Source organism: Sinohyriopsis cumingii, chromosome 5 (assembly GCF_028554795.1).
Source record: "Sinohyriopsis cumingii isolate HCF-2022 chromosome 5, ASM2855479v2, whole genome shotgun sequence".
In the NCBI taxonomy this organism is placed as follows: Eukaryota; Metazoa; Mollusca; class Bivalvia; order Unionida; family Unionidae; genus Sinohyriopsis; species Sinohyriopsis cumingii.
In genome coordinates, this window is record NC_142965.1 from 37,712,739 (window position 1) to 37,736,761 (window position 24,023).

A 24,023-nucleotide genomic window follows, 5' to 3' on the forward strand; every position below is an offset into this window, starting at 1 on the left:
CAGAAACTAGGTGCACACTTCAGTTTTAAATTGATCTAAACATTCCTCAATATATCAATACAAAATCTTGTGCAGAACTTTATAACAATTATAACAGAAAAGTAATCTGGATGGGTTAGATGATCAAAATATAAATACATTTTATTCAAATAGTACTAGCGGCCTTAGCGAGGTGCCAAAGGTGTGATCGGTAGGGGGAGACACTTTTGGAGTTTGCTTGAAACAGATTTAATACAATTAAAGCAGATTATTTAAAAATACATTTTTAAAAAGAAAAACATGCATTTTTCTATGAATATTTCACAATCGTTCTTCAGTGATATAGATATTAGATTTTGGTGGTCCGTTGTGATCATTTCGAACCTAGTCCGCACAGCTTCAAGACCGCCGTTGCAAATAATATTGGCGACTACTTTAAAGGGATAAAATTGATGTAGTTAATTTCTTTTTTATCTTGTTCCTGTTATAAAATATGTACTCCACAAGAAATGTACGGGAATCTTAACATCAGTTTGCGCAGATATATATAAAATAATATGACTTAAGATATAAAAAAAATAAAGCAAGAAACAGCTATTGGTTAGGAGAATCTTTTCACTTTTTCGGGATTCCTTGGAGAATCCTTGATCACCTACAGCCGCCACCTCGCCTCCTTGATCACCAGCGTTGAGGCCACGCTCATGAAGATATAGCTAAGCTGGGGTGGGCACGTGTCCAGGATGGAGGATCATTACCTGACAAAGATCGCACTGTATGGTGAGATGTCCACTGGCCACCGTGATAGAGGAGCATCTCGAAAGAGATATAAAGACTCCTTGATAAAGACCCTCGCCACCTGTGGCATCGATCACCGTCAATGGGCATCATAAGTTGCTGACAGTGAAAGTTGGAGCCGTACAGTTCACCCGGCCACTGCCACTTTTGAACAAAACAGACGAGCCATCTTGACAGAAAAAAGATGGCGAAGAAAAATCCAAGAACCATCAGCAGCACCCACCACAACCCAGACAATCTCCTGCAGCCACTGTGTATGGACATATCTGTCACGTATTGGGCTCGTCAGCCACCAGCACGCGTGCAATAAAACCGTGGACATCCACCTTCCTAAATCTTCGCAAGCGAAGTCAAGCCAACATTTAAGTCTTCCACGTGTAAGTGAGGAAGTTCTTCACTAACAATATTTGCAGAGTCTTCTAACTCGGACACGGACATCTTCAATAAAGGATCGGCCCGGTTGCTTATTGATTTGAGCATCCGCCTATAATGCAGGAGATCGCACGTTCGAACCCCAGTCCACTTATACCAAAGACTTATAAAAAAGGTGCTAGCAGTTCCCTCGCTTGGGGCTTTGCATTAAGTGAATAGTGTTAGGACTGGTCCTTTTGGTTTCCGGATAATGTGACTGGGTGAGACATCATTCTACATGTCTGCGGCATGATGACCCAGTGCTAGACATCACTAAAAACTGCTACACTGCAGACATTGTAGCTATACGACTGAAAAATTGTTAAATCTATTTTAAAAATTGAACACACACACACACACACATAAACACAAACACACACAGGCACACATCTTCAATAAAGATGTAATGTATTCATACCAGTTTTGTGGGAGATATATTCCACTTCATGTTGAGAACAATGCGTTTCCCGTTTCAAAATATGCCAAAATTGTCGAGGGTTTCCCCTCGCTTGAGTTAATTTATTCATCTTGGATTATCTGGTGTATCTGTCCTTGAGTTCAATTATTTATTTAAACGCTGAATTATGTTCCCCATAAAACTTAGTTTCAGTATTTAAGAACCTTAAGCGTCGTAGCCAGTAATTTTTATTATTGTTTGCCTTATCGCATTCTTTTTCTCACCATTTATTGGGAATAGGGAAATTGTCTTAAAGCCAGCCCTCTATAGAATCACCTAGTTGTCTTGTCGATATTAAATTTATTAGACATCACACTCCATACTGGCAACTGATCAACAACAACAATACTTCTTATATAATGTAAAATAATGATAGCGTCATTATTTCCAGTTAAAGTATCAACATTTGTGACAATATCACGCGACGACAAGCAAGCCTAAAACCATAAGAGTCAATCGAGGCAATAACACTCAATGTGAACCCAATTTTCGATACATCTTGTGCAATGTAGAGTTGTAGTAATGCACATTGAGATCACTGAGCGGTTTCCTTGTAGAAATCAATATTGCATCCTAACTTATGAAAATACATATGAGTCGTACAATTTGAAACCACAACGCCGGTATCTTGTCGCCATTGCTGTCAGCGTTGATGTAGTTAACACCACCATCGTCCTCGTCATCTTTGTCTTCGTCGACGTCATTATCACAGACGTCTTCTCGTCATCATTTTGCTATTGCTGCACGCATCTGTTATTGTTGGATTGGTCAATAATACTATAGCACTAATACTATTAATAGTAATATTGTTTAGTGGTAGAATATTCTTATAATTAGTATTATCACTATTGTCATCGTCGTCATTATTAGCAACTGAAGCAGCAACAGGATCAATGTAAACAAAATCAGTATTTATTTCATATTCCTGAATTTCCCCGTGTCTTTTTCTGTTCTTTTTGTTGTTGTTGGGATTGGGGTCAGAACTGTCAATTATAAAGGTATCCAGTTAGTATATATGCCCATACGATGAATGCAATTACTAAATACTTTTTAACTACACATGCGTGAGACAACTCAATTCATAGACTACATATCGTGATGCACGTGCTGTCTGTTCCATAGTGAAAGTTATAAGAGAAGGAAAGCAGCACGAGCATTGGTGTTTGGGACCCACAGTGATTTCGTGGCGCATCAATTTGTGAGTAAAAGTATTTTTTTAAACCATATACCTCCAATATATTTATTTAAATAGATAAGATGATAATCGTTATTGTTTTTAGATCTAATTTAGGGCTACTGTATTACTCCTGACGTGGCGTCGCACTGGCATTTATATACTTCATCATCTGTATATCCGCACCCTTGTGGTATATCGACATTTTTTTTCTGCCATGTCCAATGCAACATTTTGGATGGGTTTCATGGCACAACCAAGTAAAGAGGAGTCAATGGGTTAACTGAAAACAATGCAACTATTTGTAATGTGTGTGAATTTAGTTTGGAAGTATTTTATTACTCTGTACACTGTATTCGGCATTTAGTAATGAAAGTAGGTGAATGGGTATATCTCGATGTGTACTAAACCAACGCTATGGCGCCTCGCTTGGCGCTCAGCATTAAGAAGTTAATGTTAGGACTGGTCGGCCTGGTGTCAGGATAATGTGACTGTGTGGGACATCATGCTACATGTTTGCGGCATGATTCCGCAGTGATAGGCATCACTATAAACTACCACACTGCAGACATCGTAGCGATATCACTGAAGAAGTATTAAAGCTACGTTAAAAATCCAAAAAACACACACACACACACACACACACACCACAGCTATGAAAGATTTCCTTGACCCATATGTCACGCTTTACTGGCCTTCGTTACGGTGTACTATTCATTTTTTGTCATTACATCGTGTAATCTTGGCCTTGCGACTTCAAAATGAGCACATCAGAAACTATATATTGCAATTGATTGTAACTGACCTGAGTAGCTAGATTACACTATGGTAATTGCTAACACTGGACAACAAATTTTTACAAAAGTCATGTTACTGAAATAAAATTAGTCAATTTTTATCAATTTTTATGTGCTGAACACGAATATGACAGTCAAATTGCAAAATTGGCTCTAGTTTTTTTGTAATCTGCAAGAAATTAATGTTTACATAACGAAATGCATTCCAATAGTAAAAGGTCAACTGTAATAGCCTACCTATAAAAAATCAAGTCATTGACTACATCTTAGATTTCTTCGCCTGTCTCTTGTACAGCTGTTCGGGAGCATCTCTGAGGAGTGTCCAGCAGTAGTCAGCCAGCATTGTAGTGGACCATTTTCCCTGGTATCTTTGTTCCATTGTTGCGATATCTTGATGAAAACGTTCGCCGTGTTCATCACTAACAATACCACAGTTGCTAGGAAAGAAATCCAAATGGGAATGAAGGAAGTGAATCTTTAGAGACATATTGCAGCCAAGTTTCTTATACTTCATCAACATGTCTTCTACTAGTTCCTTGTAGTTTTCTGCCCTAACATTTCCGAGGAAGTTTGTAGAAACTAGGCAAAAAGCATTCCATGCTTGTTTCGCGTCACCTTCCAGCAAGTTGTTGAACCGGTCATCTTTGAAAAGCTCTCGAATATGAGGACCCACAAAAACTCCCTCTTTAATCTTTGCTTCGCTGAGTCGAGGGAATTTTTCATGCAGGTATCGGAATGCTGGCAAAGTCCGGTCAATGGCTTTCACGAAGTTCTTCATCAAACCTAGTTTGATGTGAAGGGGTGGTAGCAAGATTTTCTGAGCCTCAACCAGAGCTGGGTGTTGGATATTCTTCTCTCCAATGGCTACATTCTGCCTGTGAGTCCATTCCTTCCTCATGTAGTGCATTTCCCTTGCTCGGCTATCCCACTCGCATAAGAAACACATGTATTTTGTATATCCTTGCTGCAGTCCCATTAAAAGGGCAACTACCTTCAAATCACCACAGAGGTGCCAGCTGTACTTGTTATACTCAATGGAATTCAGTAGCTGCCTTAAGTTATCGTATGTCTCTTTCATGTGGACAGCATACGCTACTGGAATAGATGGAAGAATGTTTCCATTGTGCAAAAGCACAGCCTTGAGACTCAGTTTCGAAGAGTCCACAAATAGTCTCCATTCTTGTGGGTCATGAGTGATTTTTAAAGCATTCATGAGGCCCTCAATATCGGAACAGAATATCAGATTACTTTCCTTTCTGAAGAAAGGCTCCAATTGCTGGTGGCGCTTTCGATATGCAGTAATTGTGACATCTTCTTCTAGAAGATTCCATTGTTGGAGTCTTGATCCTAGCAATTCTGCCTTGTTCTTTGATAAGTCCAAATCACGAATCAGGTCATTTAGTTCTTCCTGTGTTATTCTGTGTGGGGTTGATGATGCACCACAGTGAAAATCTGGATCACTGCATGCTGATGGACCAGGAGAAGAACAGGTCGACTCACCTTTGTCTTCGTCAGATGAATCAAGAGAATATTCTGCTGGAGGTTCTGGAATAGGAAGTCCCTCACCATGTGGAACTGGTCTCAATGCAGACGGAATGTTTGGGTAGACTATTCTCGACTTCTTTCGCTTCGTTATTCCGCCGGAAAGAGGAGGAACCAAGCAGAAGTAACAGTCATTTAGGTGGTTGCTTGGCTCTCTCCACACCATTGGGACTGCAAACGGCATTGATGACCTTTTGCAATTCAACCACTGTGAAAGCTGTGTTGTACATGTAGCACAGCATATATGCGGAGCCCAAGGCTTGTCTTGGTCACCAACCTTGCATCCGAAGTAAAGATGATATGCCTTCTTCACTTGAGAATTTCTTCTGGTTGGCAAATGTCACTTCCCCACAAATATAGCAAAAATTGTCCGCGGTATTAACACACTTTCGAGGCATTACTGTTCTTTATTGTACGTAAATGGATAAAATAATAAGTTTTATGTAACAGTAGCTTGAACTGTCTCGCACAACGTCTAAAATATTTTAAATGCTGTACCTATCTGATTGGGCTTTATATAGTACACTGCTTACGTCAGCTTCAGCAGCCACCTGGCATTAGTATAATAGGCCTACACATGTATAGTACACTGCTGACGTCAACTTACTTCAGCAGCCGCATGGCATTAGTATTGCATTGCATCAGAAAATGATGCAATCAACTGTGGATGATGTGAGCATGATGGTATTATGCAATGTTACATCATTATTCCGGATGTTGCTGCAGTCCTACTGGAGAAATTTACACAGTGAAACATAGAAAATGAGGTATATGAATATCTTCAAAACGAGAGCCAATACAAATTTTTCACGGTTATATTCGTGTTCGGCACACCAAAATACTACAGATTAGGGCCTTTTCAAGTCAGTAATGATTTCACTGTTGACCAGTGTAATGGGTAAAAATGTGTATTAAACTGCAACTATGCCGATCAATTTATCTTTCTAACGCTCCGGTGGACTATTGGTTAGAGCGTTCGCCTCGGGTGCGGGAGGACGCGGGTTCGATCCCTGACCGAGTCGTACCAAAGACTTGTAAAAATGGTAATAGCAGGCGCCTTGCTATGCGCTAAGCATTAAGAACTTAAGTGTTAGGACTTGTCAGCCTGATTAATGTGACTGGGTGGGACATGAAGCTACATGTCTGCGGCATGACGTCCCAACATCACTATAAACTGCCACACTGCAGACATCGTAGCGATATGGCTGAAAACTTGTTAAAACTACGTTAAAAATCCAAATCGCACACACACACACAGACGCACGCACACATACACACAAGATATATGTGCTCTAATTTAGGAAAAATGGTCTTGGTCAACAAACATTCAAATTAATTACAATGTTTAACGTTGTCGACCAAAATAACCAGATTATGAACATGAATGTTGCATTATTTTCTATGCATTCCTGTCATTACTACAACAAAAGAACATTAATTATTTTACATTTTACTGCCACACAGGCAGACAGTGGTGAGACGGCAGTGATTCGTAACGGTGAGCGCTTCAGACCACTCGGCCACTCGGGGCCCCAACTTGACAAGTACAAGTACTATACCCTTGCAATCTCTGTACTCAAGTGAAGACCTGGGAAACTGTGACCAAGTTCGAATGTCAGTCTGTTTATCCGTCCGGCTGTCTGTCTGTGAATATTGGAATAAATGCCAAATAAGTTTGTACTTTGCCTGTGCCTAATCTTATTTTGTCCATAAGTGGGCTTTTGGAGAAGTTTTCTGCTCGTCACTGCTTAAACGATTTGATTTAAACTTCTTGGCTCAACATGTTTGTAAATACGCATAAGGTTTAACATTTTGCCTATAGGTCATTTTTGGGGTAATGTTGACAAATTGTAAAAAAAAGATATGGATTTAAGATGTCTCCACTCCGCGCCTCGAAAATTGGTAGTAACACTTTGTAGGATAAATAGATCATTGGTAAGTACAGTGTATGGTTTCTTAGCCTTATTTTTAGGTAATTGCTTTGAAAAATTGGGTTACTGAAGAGTTTATCAAATTTTTCTCTTCCATGTTGCTAGAATTTTTTTTGAAACGACTGTTTCATTTGAATGGGCACAACGTTAATACTTTATTTTAATCCTAATTTTGATCTATTATCTTGAATCTGTTTTGTTTTCAGTGGTGTTTTCAGTGGTGTTTTTAGAGGTGTTTTCACTGGTCTAGGTGTTGGAAGTTATTTTATGACTTCTTCTAAACTTTTGCAAAGATTTTTTCGCAACTTTTCAGCCTAACGTACTAAATTCTTGAAGATGCGCAGTAAGTTTCTTTGTTTTTGTTTTCTCTTTCTCATTTTGGGGGAATTTCCTTAAAACTTTTCGAACACTTGTGCATTTTGAGAAGTCAGTGTTTGGCGTACCACATCTCCACCATGCTCTTCAATAATTTAACTGAAACTTTGGGGTCTAAACCATGTGGTTCTTGCAAATGCGCAAACTTTTTAATCGTTTCCTCTTGTTGATCTTTGGGGCAAGTTTTGGAGAAAATTGTCAAACAATGTTTTATAAGTCAAATTCATGGCATCCTCTCTTTTATAAACATATCTAGGATTGTTCTAACTTTAATTTGAAGAAGTCGGTGGTTGTGAACTGGGCAACAGGGTTTTTGCATTTTTTTTTGTGGGTTTGTTTGTTGTTTGTTTGGATGTATATTGAACTCTTCTTAAACTTGAATTGAATTTTGCCTTTTAAAGTCACTGCTCGGGTACTTTCCGTTTTAGAGTAACGACTCTTGGCATCTGGATATGATTGTTAGTACTGCTCAACGTACAACTAATGAAATTCACTGCGACCTATATAGATTTGTGCATTCTGTACAGTGCTTCTGACCAAAGCAGTTGAAAGTAAGACTAAATACCGATACCTTTATTCAGTGGTGCTGTATATTTGTAATGACATTCTTATATTGTGATAGATTCATTTTACATTATGTGTATTGTACATGCAAATAAATGGGAGCTAAAAGCCTTCTTTATACTAGTGGAGATATTGAACATAGTGGACATATTGAACATAGTGGCTGTCACTCGAAGGATACTCGGGGTCTATTACTCCCACCAAGTAAATCTAACTGCTAAGGGTGGAAAATAAGAAGTACTAGAGCAGATTTTATGAGCTGGGATTTGACAAGAATACGACAGAAACAATATACAAACAAACTCTGGTTTGTGTCAACACATTATACGGATTTTTCTAGAATGATTGGGAATGAAACGTAAACTCATCAGTCTGGGAACAAAACTGACAGGTAAGGAAAAATAAATTCTGAAAAAATTTGAAAAATATGGAAGTTTGACGTATCTTGAAATATGTTTAATTGGAACATATGCCTTTTGTAGTCCTTAAATTAATCCTTATGTTACAGTACTTCCGCTTCTAAATTACCATAGAAAAATGCTACATATTATTGTCGTCACGTTTAAAAAAGTCCCTTGACCAAACATCTCAAATATCACCGCCACTTTCTTCTAAATTTATTTTGTGCAAGGCAGTTCCGTGCTCCTTTACGGCAAGCTAAACATATAGGTGATTACAGTCTAGTTCATTGAAAGCTTCTGGATGCATGCTGACGGTGAAACGATTTCCATGAACTATGAACTGTATATAAATAAAAACTACACATGCAATATATTTCGCATATACGTATATTAACTATAAATGAATTGCGTGGGCTGGGGCTTTATTTAAGTTTTAGAACATGAAACCGAACCCCCAAAAACTTTATTTAAAATGGCGCTGAAATGTTTAAACTACACCGGCTATTCGACCTCGCATAGACATAGAACACAATTAATTTTACTATATGTTCTCTACATTTGTTTCTCAGTACTGACCTTTCCACTGTGTGACAATCAATGCAAATCATATGTTAATCCAAAATGCCTTCAGAGATGACTTCATGGTGAAGTTCTCGTCAAAGGTTGACCTGCTCTTTTTTGAGATGCTGGACTGTCAACAGAGCAACATGTAAACAAAACGTATTTCACTTCTGGATCATCACCAAGGCCTTATTACTCACAGTGCACTGTCGCCAAAATACACACAGACAACAATACCCTGAGCTCATATTATCAAGAATAAACAATTACCTTTAAATCCCTACCAAAAATGCATAAATAAACTCTATCACCACCAAAATGAGAGAGGAAAAAATGTTATAAAAATAGACCAGAACTACATTCGTGGGTACTGAACTGGAAGTACTAAATGTGACCTGATTCCAAATAGCTGACAAGGTCATATGGATAGAATGGTACATTTAAAAATGCGCCATTAACCAAATCTATATACAGCTTTTCCTACCTGGACACATCTCACCCAAGCCCTCATGAGTTCGAGTTTGGGCTCGACCAGCGTGGGTAGGTGAGAAAGCTTATCAATATCTTCTCTTGTGTCGGTGATTCTTCCAGTGATCTTCCCGGTTTCTTCCTCCACCAAAATATACTGGCCGCCATGCTAAAAAAATAACCGTTAAACACCACAAAACCAAACCTCTAGCTTGAAGCCCAACCGATTATAAAACGAATCAATTCGTCAGAACTAGGCTAGCTTTGTGTGTGACATCGAGCATGTACGTCTTACGAATTATGTCCACAGTCGGAATTGCACCTCTACCGTTAAGTTACCTTTAAGAATTGACACTGGCATAACATTACACCTCTAAATTAGGTTTAAGATTCGATACTGGCATAAAATTACATCTCTAAGTTGCCTTTAACATTTGACACTGGCATAAAGATGTAGTCATATAGTGCCTTAATCTAGGAAAGAAACACATCGATACTATTTTTACGGTACCATAGCTTCGTTGTCAAATAAAAGTTTCTATTTAACTGTTTACAGTATAAAATGGCACCACTAACGTGGACGACAGTCATGGGGGCAGTGCTTCTGTGGTTGATGACCACGCCAATCTCTAGTAAATATGAAGCGAATGACCAACATCTTGTCGAAAAGTTGATGGAGAAGATTCACGAGCTCCACTGGAAGTTGGAATATATCAAAAAGGGTCTGACCGAAGCTAGAGAGAGTAAGCGAACTGTCTTTCCGACTGTGTATCTTCTATGTACCCATCTTACATCTTTCACAGCACTACTTCTCTAAACTACATTTGAACAACGAATTTCACTAGTCTTTGGTTAGCATTCCATATATGGCGGCGTGCATGGATTTTTTAAAATTTTTCTTTAACGTAGCTGTAACAATTTTTCAGTCATGTCGCTACGATGTCTGCAGTGTACTGTTTATAGTCATGTCTAGCACTGGAGCATCATGCCGCGGACATGTAACATGATGTCCTACACAGTTATATTATCCTGACACCAGGCCGACCAGTCCCAACACTAACTTCTTAATGCTGAACGCCAAGTAAGGTAGCTGTTAGTAACATTTTTGTTAGTCTTTGGTATGACTCGACCGGGAATCGAACCCACGACCTTCCGCATCCGAGGCGGACGCTCTAACCACCCGGCCACCGGAGCGGTCGTCGTGCATGATGAAAAGACGGGGTCCGACTTATGTGACAATGAAGGTAGGGGAGATTTTGTAAAATGTGACGTAACAAAACCATCAGCTCCATCTAACAGAGAAAATGTAAAATACGCAGAAAAAGTACGCGGTGTCTGAATAACTTGCCCAATGGTGATACATGCTGATTGGTTGATCGATTTGCTGAGAAATATTCATTGCCATTCCCACGCTCTGACAATAAATGTACAATCTTACATCCCCCACCCATGCACAGATAAAGTCCCAGTAGTCTAGACAAAACGCGTTCTTTGCACGAATTCCGAGTTTTAACAATTCAATGTGAATTGATTGTGGATGGACAAAAATGAATAAATGATATTAGTCTTCAATGCTTGCTCGAGGTCCCATTCTTGTTTATCATTAAATAGTGTAAATGTACCATGTGATTTCTAGAACGGTTCCGTTTCCCTTTCGTAACTTCTCTACATAAGTTTGTCCCTGAAATATTTCATGGAGTTGAAGCCTAAAAAGGTGGAAATCGTCAGAAAATCAGAAAATGGCGGAGAACCCAATCACAGGTTACAGTACGCGCAGCAAAATGATTATCATGTTGAGAGCGTTATGACAAGATTTTTGGAATTATTTGCACGCATTGAGTAAAAGCGTTACAGTAAGTTCATTTTTGAAAACGAAACATTGGAATGTTTGTTTCGGCCTAGTACAAAACTATCCCGCTCGATTCTCCTGTAATCAGCACTGCAATTGTGTCTGACGTCATTAGGTAAACGTGGTAAATAGATGTTGAAGGACACGTCACGAAATCAGACATATATCCAGTAATAAGCATCATCATGTATCATGCCCCTAGATTATGTAACTTGTCACTTGATCGTAACACGGAAACTGTGAAGACTTACCCCACAAGTGCATACATATTTTTAACTAACATAACGAGATGAATGTTCTTGTGGATCCATTTCTTATGTTGTGACCTTGATTAGGGAACTTGTATGGAACCTACGAAATCTCGCACCTTGTATACACTCCAACATGAAGAGACATGCCCATGCACGGTGCTGCAACATAGCTTGAATGCTCTGGGATATATGATGGCTGCCATTTCTTTAATTCTTGGCTGCATTTGTTGTTGTATCCAACTTAAATTTTAGTGTACATTGCTGTGTGCCTCACCTTTATTTTCAGGATATATATGTAAATAATACAAATCATATGGCAAATAACGGTCCTTTCAAGTGCACTGGATCCAGCAAGGGATCACGTTTGTCAGGGATTGATTAAAATAAATGTAATAAACTGACTACGAACAGTGCAAAACTTTTATAAAATATCTTTCAGCATCCGCAACAAGTCAGTCATGTAAAGTTTTACAAAGACAACGGTTTGTCTGTTTTATTTGTTTGTCTTGTCTATGTTTTGTATTTGCCTTTGAAAAAGACTGAGTCGAAAGCGCTTAGGCTAGCTAAATACTGGTTTTGCACTGTTCGTAGTCAGTTTATTATATATATATATATATATATATATATATATATATATATATATATATATATATATATATATCTATATATATATATATATATATATATATATATATATATATATATATCGTATCATTCCATGTATGAATAGACAGCTTATTGTAGCACCCCGTGTTATATATATATCGAAAAGACCAGAGATCAGGACTTAAAAATGCTTTTTATAAATAATAAAGGTGAGATAGAACATGCCTTTCAATATCGCATAGTGACTTTACGTCAGCACAGTGTCTGTCACATCAGCACAGTGTCTGTCACATCAGCACAGTGTCTGTCACATCAACACAGTGTTTGTCACAACAACAGTGTTTGTCACAACAACACAGTGTTTGTCACAACAACAGTGTTTGTCACAACAACACAGTGTTTGTCACATCAACACAGTGTTTGTCACATCAACACAGTGTTTGTCACAACAATATCAGCTTCTGATAATATAGAACAGTCTTGTGTGTCTAAATGCCAAATGCCAAAATACAGCGTTGTAATACACCATATTATGGTGAAATTAATTATATTATTAAATTCATGCGTCTATTAACAGCTAAATGTATTAGATTGACTGTAACACATTCTGACATGGTAGCGTGATCTTGGTGGAATTTTTTTTTACTACTAGTGTACTTGAGCAGTGTGGTGGGAGATAACAGCGGCTTTATAAAGAATTATATGATAATTATAAAACATTTCAATTCAATAGCAATATGTAATAAATCTATTAAAATTTCTCACAACAATTTGATTCAGTTTTATTTATTTTAAAGTGCCAAAGTTAAGATTAGTTATGTACAAATATGTAAGTGATGGTTTTAGAATACATGGCCGAAATTCTTTTCCACTTAGATGTTCATACTTTGCTGCTCTGACAGCTGTCTGCCAATTCCCTGTCTGCACTCGTATTTATATACTCTTATTCACGTCATATGACCTTAGTTAGCCAATCAATGTTTGTCCTTATCAGGGTTGACCATGGCGGTAACCAAGTCAACTCTTCAAACTGCATGGAAAAAAATCCCTCTGAACACAAAATTTAGACGCAGTTAAGTTGTCCTCTCAATGTCCGTGGTGTGCGCTTTTACTTTTAATCTTATTTATATATTCATACCTATGATTAAGTAGAAATGAACGAAACGGACAAGCGAATTAGTATGAGAATCGAGCGAGAGTTTAAAGTACTGATGATGCAATGAGTCGTAATACGGTTATAAATAGTCCCAATCAAATGCATACTATTTTGCACATTAAAGTAAAATAACAAGTTCTACACAACCAAGAACTTACAATAATGAACAGTAACATTAGTTCTAACTCATTGTTCAACAAAAGTCTGACAAGAGAAATGTGATTCTTCGGCCGGGCACATTGATTCCATCACTATCATGTATCTGCGCGGTTTCTGTAATAAACAGCCACCGGATGATTAAGTCACTAATGTATGGACTAACATCATATTTCTCAACGTTTAGCATCAAATAATCTTCACATTAAATGGACAATGTTTGTGTATGCAAAACTCGATTCACAATGCCATTAAGGTATTACAACATAGTGAACTGTCTCATGTTTTTCTGACTTTGTTTCATGTTTTTACATTATTATTATTAGTATTACTATTGGATAAAGAATGTAGTTTTTAATAGTGCCTAATAGTGTGGTTTGCTGAGTTAGGCATTACAGTATAGAAAACAATGCTATGATGTATATTATTTAAGCAGACTTCTAAGTAATGAAGCATTGCGTTGTAGTTCATTTGTCTAACCAGATTTTGCCCTTTTTTCATCTTGTCTGTCGCTTGCTTATTCTAGATACGTGTCCAAAGAACTACATTCGTTATGTTGGCAACGATGAGCGACCTTTCTGCTACAGATATGAAGCAAAGAGAAACCACTGCCTTAATTATACTGACGCACGAGAGGCGTGTCAACTCGAAGGTGGTGACCTCATCCAGTTTAGCGAAGAAAATTTTAATTTTTTCATTACCTACGGTAGAGCATTTTTAGGTAAGTAAATGCCAAGTAAATTTTCTTATTCAATGTTTGACATAAATTTTGTTTTTTAAATGGACATGTTTTGAGATTCCATTTAACACATGGCACAGAAGACTTTGCGCCGTTTTAAAATAAAGATGTAGACCTGTACACTGACATGTCTTTGATTTTATATAGGGGCATTTCGATAGGGGCATTTCGAAGGTTACCAGAACGAGAGAGAAAAAGCAGATCCCAACGCCACTGCAGCCTCAGCCGTAAGGATCTGAAACGGTCTATTTCAAGCCCCTTTTTGCGTTGTTGATTACTATTTTGAACAGTTTCCGATTGGAACTGACTTGCCAGTTAGTATAAAATACAAGATAAAATGTTTCCCTATTTGCCCTTCCCCCTTTTTTCCCGCTCAGATATCTGTAGAAACGTCAATGCCACCACAAGCTTATGTCGGCAACAATCTTACCGAAATGCCACAGCTGGTTTTAATATTTTCGGAAGATTGTGGAAAAAGTAAAAGAAACTAAGTGAATCTTAACACTTGAAAGCAGATCTAGGACTCTGATTTTTAGATTAAGAACTTTTTCCCGTGAAAACGTCGACTCAAAAGAATGTTAAGAAACAACTCATAGCAAAGCTGACTTTGGGTCAAATGGTTTGTATGGACGGTTTCACGAGAATAGAGCAGCAGGGGGGGGCGAATCGGACATTTGTCTGAATCGTCATTTGGCTTAATTGATACTTTCTGCACTCAGCGGATCCGGTGTCGTCAGCGCCTGGTAAAAAAAAAACGACGTCGTCGTCGGGGGGATCGTCCAAACGTCATTTGGTTTAATTAATACCTTCTGCGCGCCGATCCCAGCGTCGTCAGCGTCCGGTAAAAAAGCGCGACGACCGCGTCGATGTCATCGCCCATACCCCTGCTGCTATGATCTTACAAACAGAGTGATCACTAACTCCTCCTCTTGTAGATCAATTAGGTTATTTGACTGATCGGTAAGTTTAAAATTAATTCTTGTTAAAAACCGATTATGGCATCGCATATAGACCGGATTAATCGGACTCTCAACGATTAAAAATCCCGGAGGGGCTGTTGGTGAAAATGAATAAAGGATATACCCCTGTTGAACCTGATTTGATTGCTTGGTATCCACCTGGTAACTCCCTTCGATAACATCACACACTAGATTGATTGCTATCACCGATGCAATATTTACGTTGTATGGAGCAATATGCCTACCATCCTCTCCGTTATCGTGTCTGAGGATAGTTGATGGGGCGAGAAAATCATTAAGAGATTTTCTTAGTTTTGGCGCGTTGTATCCTGGAAACTTGAAATCGGGTAAATTGGCTTCTGTGATATTATACTCGGTTAGGAATTTTTGTTTATTATCATCGCTGTTAGCGGATATTGTCCCGACGATTCGTTCATTGATATATTCCATGTCTGATATAAGTTGATTTAACACCTCAACGTGTTTTCGTGCTTTTGTTTCCCGTAGTTGTTCTAGTTGTGATTGGCAAATACGATTAATCTCGGCAAACGCATCAGTGATATCATTTAAACCAACTGTGGCCAGGGCGGATAATTTAGGAGTTTCCTTATACGGAAAATGCCATTGCATGGTATTCCTGTCTTGAAATATAAACCTACTGGGTAATAACGCGCCTTTTATAATAGACCAATCAGTTCGATACCGGGGGGTAATCTCATGATACGATTGCTCATTCGTGTGCAAGTCCTCGGGGATTTCATGAGGTGGATTCTTGGGCCAACCTAGTATGGTTCTTATTGAACTGCCATAAATATCAACCATATACCCCGGTGTGCTTATTTCAATCGTCGACGATAACGTCGGTTCATGAACCGTAATAGCGATTTTTGATTCTTTTCCTGTGATTGATTTTATCCTGCGTTGAAATTCTTTATTGATTTGTTCTATTTGGTATGACCCAGTTGGTATTGTAACCTCCTTCCAGTCTGGGGTCCCATCGGGCTTATTTGTCCATGCAAAAACCAGCGAGTTATTAGGTTGTTGTCCGTTAAATGCGTCCGCTCGGATATTAGGCCAACTGTGATATATTCGCAATTTTGCCAGCGCTATTTCCTTCACTGGAACCGGTGATGGGAAGTTCACACTGAATTCGGGTTTCGTTGATGTCACTGATATCATACTTGTTTGTACCGGAGTGGTGTTCTCCGCGATCCGCTGAAGTAATTGAAACCCTTCGGGGTTCAGCGACATTATTATTATTCGTTGTTTTTAGTGTCTAATTTCAACAACCAGAGCCCATTAAAGTGGTTCCGGCTTCCAGTTGAAAATCCTCGATTTTTGACATCGCGGAGCTATACAACTGGACCATCGTGGAGAATTCAACATCGGATATGAACAAATTATCAATTGACAACGAGATCAACCCGGATAATTTCGAGTACGCGTCGGATACTATTTGATGTTTTACTGTATACTCGTTGAGTTTTTTCTGAAAACACGATGATATCTTTTTAGTGATTGCGTTGGCGACTCCAGCAATTGTTGTCATCGCGGAGATAGCGATTGGAACAGCGATCGGGGCTATCGTGGTCACCGTGGATAAAATAACACCGGTACCGGCTACTATACCCGACACCGAGTACACGACCGCGTCGATGGCGGTTATTTTTCGGCGGTATTTTTTTATTTTTGCGCGGTATTGTTCGGAAAGCGTTTTCAAATTCGCGGAGAATTCTTTTGCGGTATCGAATCGATATTGATGTGACGTCGGTGATACCTCTGATTCAATTACCCTGGTGGTCATTTTATTTTAAAAGAGCTAGTGTTTTCAATTACTCACTTAGATCCACCACGAATTCCACATACCATGTGATGTTTGCCCCGGTTAAAACTCTATCAACGGCATAAATTGTAAACGGTTCAGTTGCGTCCTTGTCTATAATTGTTGATATTGTATTGTTAAACCCGAATGAACTCGACGATGATATATTAAACTGCATCATTGAAACCAGTGTCAATCGATAAATGCCCTTAACAGTTGCGGTGATATTTACTGTATTATTCGTAGGAGTCCAGATAAATGATCCATGCCGAATCGTGTATACTGTGTTGATGGTGTTCTCATGAGGGATTTTTATTTTTTCGAGTTGCTCTACTACTCTCGGTAGTCCGTCTTTAATCGCTTTAACATCAGTTGTAACTATTCCTATTTCCCGCCAACTCGCGTCTATATTATTCTTGTTCGCTGCAACATTAGTTTTGATTGTTTCTATTTCCCGTGTATTCTCGGTCATGCTTTTTTTGTTCGCTGCAACATCAAGTTTGATTGTTCCTATTTCATATGTATGCACGTCTATACCTTTTTTGTTCGCTGCAACATCAGTTTTGATTATTCCTATTCCCCGCCAATACGCGTCTATATTTTTTTTGTTCGCTTCAATATCAGTTTTGATTGTTCCTATTTCCTGTGTATGCGCGTCTACACCCTTTTTGTTCGCTTCAATATCAGTTTTGATTGTTCCTATTTCCTGTGTATGCGAGTCTACATTATTTATGATCGTTGTAACATCAGTTTTAATTGTTTCTATTTTCCGTCCATGCGAGTCTACATTATTTATGATCGTTGCAACATTAGCGCCGATTATTTCTATTTCCCGTTCATGCACGTCTACACTCCTTTTGTTCGCTGCAACATCAGTTTTGATTGTTTTTATTTCCTGTCCATACGCAGTGATATCATTTATAGTTGTTGTAATCTCATCCAGCTTGGTATTTTTTTTACCAAAGAATTTATCAAAGTTGTCATCGATCCTGTTAACATTTTTTCGTAACGTGTAAAATTGGCCCGACAGCGTTGTAAACTCCGAAATAGTAGTTTTTATCCCCGCAAGATTCGGTTCGGTTACCGTCGGGGTCCCAAAAAAACTAGCGGTAGTGAGTTGTATATCGGTGACAGATTTTTTCACCTCGGTGACAGATTTTTTCACCTGCGCGTCGAGTTCGGTCACCGATCTATCTAACCTTGGAAAACCGTCTTGGACTAATGTTACCCTATCCGTCACCGTCGACAGATGTTCACCCGGTTTGAGTCGTCCGTCGCTGGTATACAGCGCGATAGCGTTCTCGGCGGCATCACGCTGTCGTGTTAAAACGTCATCCAGCGACACATTACTGGATTTCAATTTACCCTGGCGGTCTTGAAATACAACTATTTCACCTGGGTCAACACTTGTTAAATTCAACGTATCAGCGATTTCATCCTCAATTAGTTTTTTTATGTCATCGGTGGTGGGCGTTTCCGTGGATTTTTTCAGCGCCGAAACCGGTCGTCCCCAAATATCAATCATCGTTATTGTAAAAAAAACGGTGTTTTTAATTAACCCGCCGGGCCTCTACGACCCCACTAGTGTATTCGTTTACAACCACATGAGGTGGTTTCCGCGATGATGAAATCACCGCGAGTACGTTCAATACCTCACGGCCACATATCGGTGGGTCACTTAATCGCTGTGTTGGCAGCGTGGAATAAAAAACCGGGGCTGAACACGCCCGGATATACCGCATGAACTCTTTCGGCGGAGCTAACCCGTATGAATCAAAATAGACGATCGCACGCGGATCAATCGCGTACGCAACCCAATGAGTTCCCGCTCCGGAGGACCCATCGAGGTTAATTATGCCGGTTTCAATATTCCTTGGTGCCGCCGGTAATTGATCCCTCATAAAAACACCTCTGAAGTTTTTAATCGCTAGCGCGTTTGCGGCGTCTATTAAATCAAAATTAGACATAGGAGTCATTAAACGGTTCCCGGTAGTCTTAGACCCTTTCCCGAATACCATGAATACGGGGTTCCCGGTAGTCTTAGACCCTTTCCGGCCACGGATCGTTTTTTTTTATAGCCTTTCCCGGTTGCCTTCTTCAGTGCCATCCCCGCCGCGGTACCAACGGCCCCTAACGCCGCCGCCTTAGCCACTGCTGGTGCGGCCGCGGCAATCAACGCTGGAATCGCAGCTAACAGCGGAAATATCCCACCGGTCTTTTCCATGTTTTTAATCGCTGCGGCCGAGAAATCTATCTGAACACCCTTTTTATTCTTCATCGCATCATTGAAATGTTTTATTTGACGCGCCGTCAACGATATCTTATGATTACCACCCGCCATCTGTGACGGCTTCAGCGTTATTGCGGCCCCGCATTGTTTAGCGGACTTTGATCGTAATTTCTTGACTTGACCATCAGTCAACTCTACACTGACGACACTATACGACATTTTATTGTAAACGCGTTTGTGTTTTCAATTACATGTTTTCCACTGGTGCATCAATGATTCTCATTCGTCCACCAACACCTTCCAACAGCATTGATTTATCGCTGAGAATGACAGCAACCGCTCTATAATTAACACCACCCGGGGCTATACGAGCTCTAAAGTGTATATCAACGACGGATTGTCTCGTTAAATCAAGATGTTCCAATGAAAAATAATAAATCGGATACAGGTTTTTAAAATCAAATTGTGATATTTGCAAACCAGTGTCGACGTTTTGATCACGACCCATATATGACAGCAATCGATGGTACACACGTGCGACATGGTTGTCGCCGTAATTAAGCTGTATATCCTCGGATGGTTCCTGTTGTCCGTTTATTCTCAGCGAAACATCCCTGACTCCTAATTGATCAAATATCATATGGCTGCGTTCTTGATTACCCAATCGTTCCCTATTCTGTAACGCAACAAATATATGACGCGGGGCTGAAACACCCTGTTTTGATGCCAAGTGCCATGTAAACGTATCGGCGACGTTATCCTCTTTAGCATCAGTTGTTACCGCTAGCCAAGTCAACAACGATTTCCCCCCCTGTTCCATAAATGATAACAATCGTGCTTCCGTGGTAACTGATGGAGTCAACACCGGCATCCACAATGCTATTTTAGTTAAAACGACTTTACCGTCAGCGACACCAGCAGCACGCCATATTGCATTGTTATCATCGCCCCTTCGCGTTAGCGCGATTGTATGCTTAGCCCCATAGATAACTTTTCTGACATTTCTGCAAAACCCAAATATGTGATGGAGTGGAATCGCGCATGAAAACTGTCGGCGTGGTCTTTGCAACATTGTTACTCGTGCTGCGAATCCCATATTGTAATTATCGTTAATACTTTTCATAATATTGAACTCAGCGCCTGGTTTTGCTCTGCGATCTGGATTGGCTGCTTCAGCCTGGTCAACTGCGGTATTTTCTTTTATTAGCACGTTAACGTACTGAAGATGATCAGCGTTATTAGTGGTATCCTTTGCGAACATCATAGATGGGCCCGCCGATCTTGTATAATCGTCCGAGTATCTCGCTAACCCAATTATCGTCGTTGCAACATCAACCTCGCGTTCTATTGATTCAATTTCTCGCCCGTCAATAAGATATCTGGCGCTCTCAAATAACGCCATGATACCGTTGTTGACGAAACCAACTCGAACACGATTGTCATCTGCGTATGGCGTATTATCGGCAGCATTTGTCACGAGTTCTCCCTCAATTTCGATAAACGCTTCACACGGTAAAAAGTACTTTCTGGTATCTTGGACTTGAAGTTCAATTCGCGATCGTAGGTCGGCTTGTGGTGGTTGATAGGAATAAAATTGATAATCGCGGACAGAATCGTCCCTGCGCACTGGGGCATCCATATCAAACGCGGGATCAGCGGTTCGCGCAAACATTTTATTATTTATCATGTTGATGTTTTCAATTGCGATTTTTTCGTCGTAAATTCTTTGAATTCTGTTTAAGACCACTCCCCCGCTATTGCGTTCATGAGCGCATTGGTGGATGACTGAGCCGCCAACGACTCTAATTTTTCTTCCACGGCGTTATTTATTACTTTACTGACATTTGCAGGCATCACTGTCGTTGATGGCATCACCGGTGGTTTCTGTTTTCTTTTTCTCACCAACGACATTAGTTTGTCCTTTGCTGCAGAAAACGCCTTTCCGGCAACATCTCCAATAGCACTAATACCCCTATCACGAATAACATCAATAGCCTTCATTCCTAATTGTTTGGCTAACGGCGCTACTTTTGGAGCCATTCTTGTAAATAACCCCGCAATGGTGCTACCGAGACCATCTCCATAGTACGCGCGGTAAACAGGCAATCGCGAGTTTACCACGTAGACGAGTACTGGTTTATCGTGGTTGTAATGTATGATCATCTTTATTATAAAAACACCGGTTTTCCAATTAGTGATTGATCACCACCCCCCCCCCCTTCCCACCGCCGTGTGGAAAAACCGGAATAAATTTTGTCAAAATTTCCTTGGGTTTTTGCCCTCGATAAAAATCGGGTTTTTTTCTGGTTTTTTCTTGATTTTTAGTCATTTTTGGTCGTTTTTTGTTGCCTATAGTCGTTTTTTTTCGATTTTTCAGCAAAAACATCGATTTTCTCTAAATGATTTTCTGGGGTTTTCACCCGTAAAAACCGACCAAAAACGACAAAAAAACGACCAAAAACGACCAAAAACGACCAAAAATTAACAAAAATTAACAAAAACGACAATTTTATAATTTTTTTAATCATCCACTAACTCGTCTATGAGCGTTCGATACGCACTAATGTCCATTATACCGCCCGTAAATAACCGCTTGCAAATATCAGCGGCCTCATTGATTATTTCCGGAGAGTTATTTCCGGCTCGTTTTCCTCCGATTAGTACCTCTAGCCGTGATATATCACTGAGAACACTATTAGGACAGGTAACGCCGTAGGATTCTTTACCAACAGAGTATCCTTTTCCTTTTTTTAGTTTTACCCTTTTTTCAACTTCCTTGTGGAATGCGTCGTAATCGGGATCACCACGATGTGGTAATGCATTTTCATGTTTACTCGCTAAATACACTATTCTTGTCCAATCCTTTAACGTCTTTATATTTTTCTCGTAACCGCTATTGATATGCTCCTTATCTCGTATGCTCTTAGCAAAATTAGAGGCAGTAAAATCAACTAATTCTTCCCTGCTGCTGAAGCCTCTAATTTGATCTATTGTGCTCTTCTTGAGTACATTACGGGGTATATTCCCCCTTTCTCTTTTTCTTCCGGTATTTCTTCCGGTATTTCTTCCGGTATTTCTTCTTCTGGTTCTCTTGCGGTAGCACCTAGTTCTTCTTCGTCGGCCATTGTAACATAAGGTTCTTGTGGGTCCATTATAGCGAGTGGTGGTGGCCTCAAAGACCTCTTCGTTTGTTCGGTCTGAGCCGCTATCTTTTCAAGTACGCCAAGCAGTGACGCCTTTTTCTTTCTTTCTTCGTCGGGAATATCCCCGTATATCGCTGTTTTCACGTCTTTGGTTGCACTCGTTATCGGAGAAAAGAGTTGTTCACTTCCAACAGTAAAATCAGTTTGTAGTTGCTGCCGCGTTTGAAGTTGTTCTCGGACCCTGTCTCGTAACGGTATGAACTTTTTAAGCGCCGCTAGCCGCTCTCTGACTAGCCGAGTAGTAAGTGATTCACCTACCATTATTGCAATTGCTCCGCAATTTCTAATTTCCCGCCGAGTGCGCCATCGGGGGCTCCACGGAGTTTTCGTCTATAATCCTTCTAATGTTTTTGATCTTACTAGAAATCTCCCGGCGTCGTTCATAAACACGTCCGAGTTTTTTTCGTATTATTTCAACGGCAGTGAATAGTCCAATGAATGCATTTGCGTCATTGTGGTACAAGTTTTCATTAATCGTATGTTGTAATCGTTTTATAAAAAAGTACTCGCGGGCCAGGGTAAAACGCCCCCGTTTCGATTGTTCGTTAATAATCTCATAATCGGATAATATTTTTTCGCTGTCGAGACCATCAGATAATTCAATTCCTTGATTTTTTAATTTTGAAATCTCGGCTAATATATTATTGATGTCTTCGATATTCATTATTCTTATAAAACATCTTGTTTTTAAATATAAAAAAATGAACTCTAGGCAGTGTGTTAACATTCGATAAAACCGTAGAATAATTCGTTTTCTTTTGGAGTAGCGTTCGCACTGTCATGGCGACTTCGTCAGCGCCATGGGCGCCGGTGACCTTGTCACTCGCTGATATTTGTGTACGAAAATCGAATTCTGTGTCCGGTCCTTTTTGAGATCGCTGTTTGATATACTCGTTCTGCTACTTTTCGTATTGAGGCGATACAAATGTCAAAATATTTTCCTGCCTCATTCATCGACTGAAATATTTTTTCCTCGTGAGTTGTTGTATCAAATGACTTTACGGGTTTTGCTTTCTTTGAGTATTTACCAGTTTCGCCTTTTTTGGTATTTTGACTTTGCGAGATAGCTTGCAAGTTTATAAGAGAGTTATCAGTCTTATTATTATTAATATGATCAATCACAAGCCCATTCTCGATCAATCCGTTGAATACTTCAAATACCATCCTGTGAACATAATACTTCTTCTTTCCGGCACCAAACATCAAATACCCCTGATTATTTACGGTGCCAACCGGTTTCTTCAGTCTACAATTTCTAACAACACCGTCGCGAGATGCCTCGTAATTAACGAGCACAGGGTGAGGTCTGAACTCCTGGTCCATTTGTATAATAATACTACTTGTCTAATTCATTATTTGGTTTAATTATAAACCTTTCAACGTAGTCTTGGGGGGTTTTAATGACGAAGTCAGCGGTGGGGTCAATGACGGCGTTTTTTATTCGTTTGTCATAATAGCGTTTTAACTCTCTGTATCGCTTTCCGCCACAATTAATACACAACTGCGATTTTCCTCTTACACCAACGTGGCAAACCAAGCACGGGAGGGGGCCAAGAGAACCATTACGAACGCTTTGTAAATGATACCCGCAGAATTC

The 24,023-nt window shown here is 39.6% G+C and overlaps 1 long non-coding RNA gene across 1 annotated transcript; it reads left to right on the plus strand.

The window, feature by feature from the left end:
- Positions 1–2,709: 2,709 nt before the first annotated feature.
- LOC149798961 (uncharacterized) lies at positions 2,710–14,188 on the plus strand. The gene is made up of 3 exons (XR_016420853.1): positions 2,710–2,840; positions 10,012–10,198; positions 14,000–14,188. It is a non-coding gene; the product is annotated as an uncharacterized LOC149798961 (long non-coding RNA).
- Positions 14,189–24,023: the final 9,835 nt, after the last annotated feature.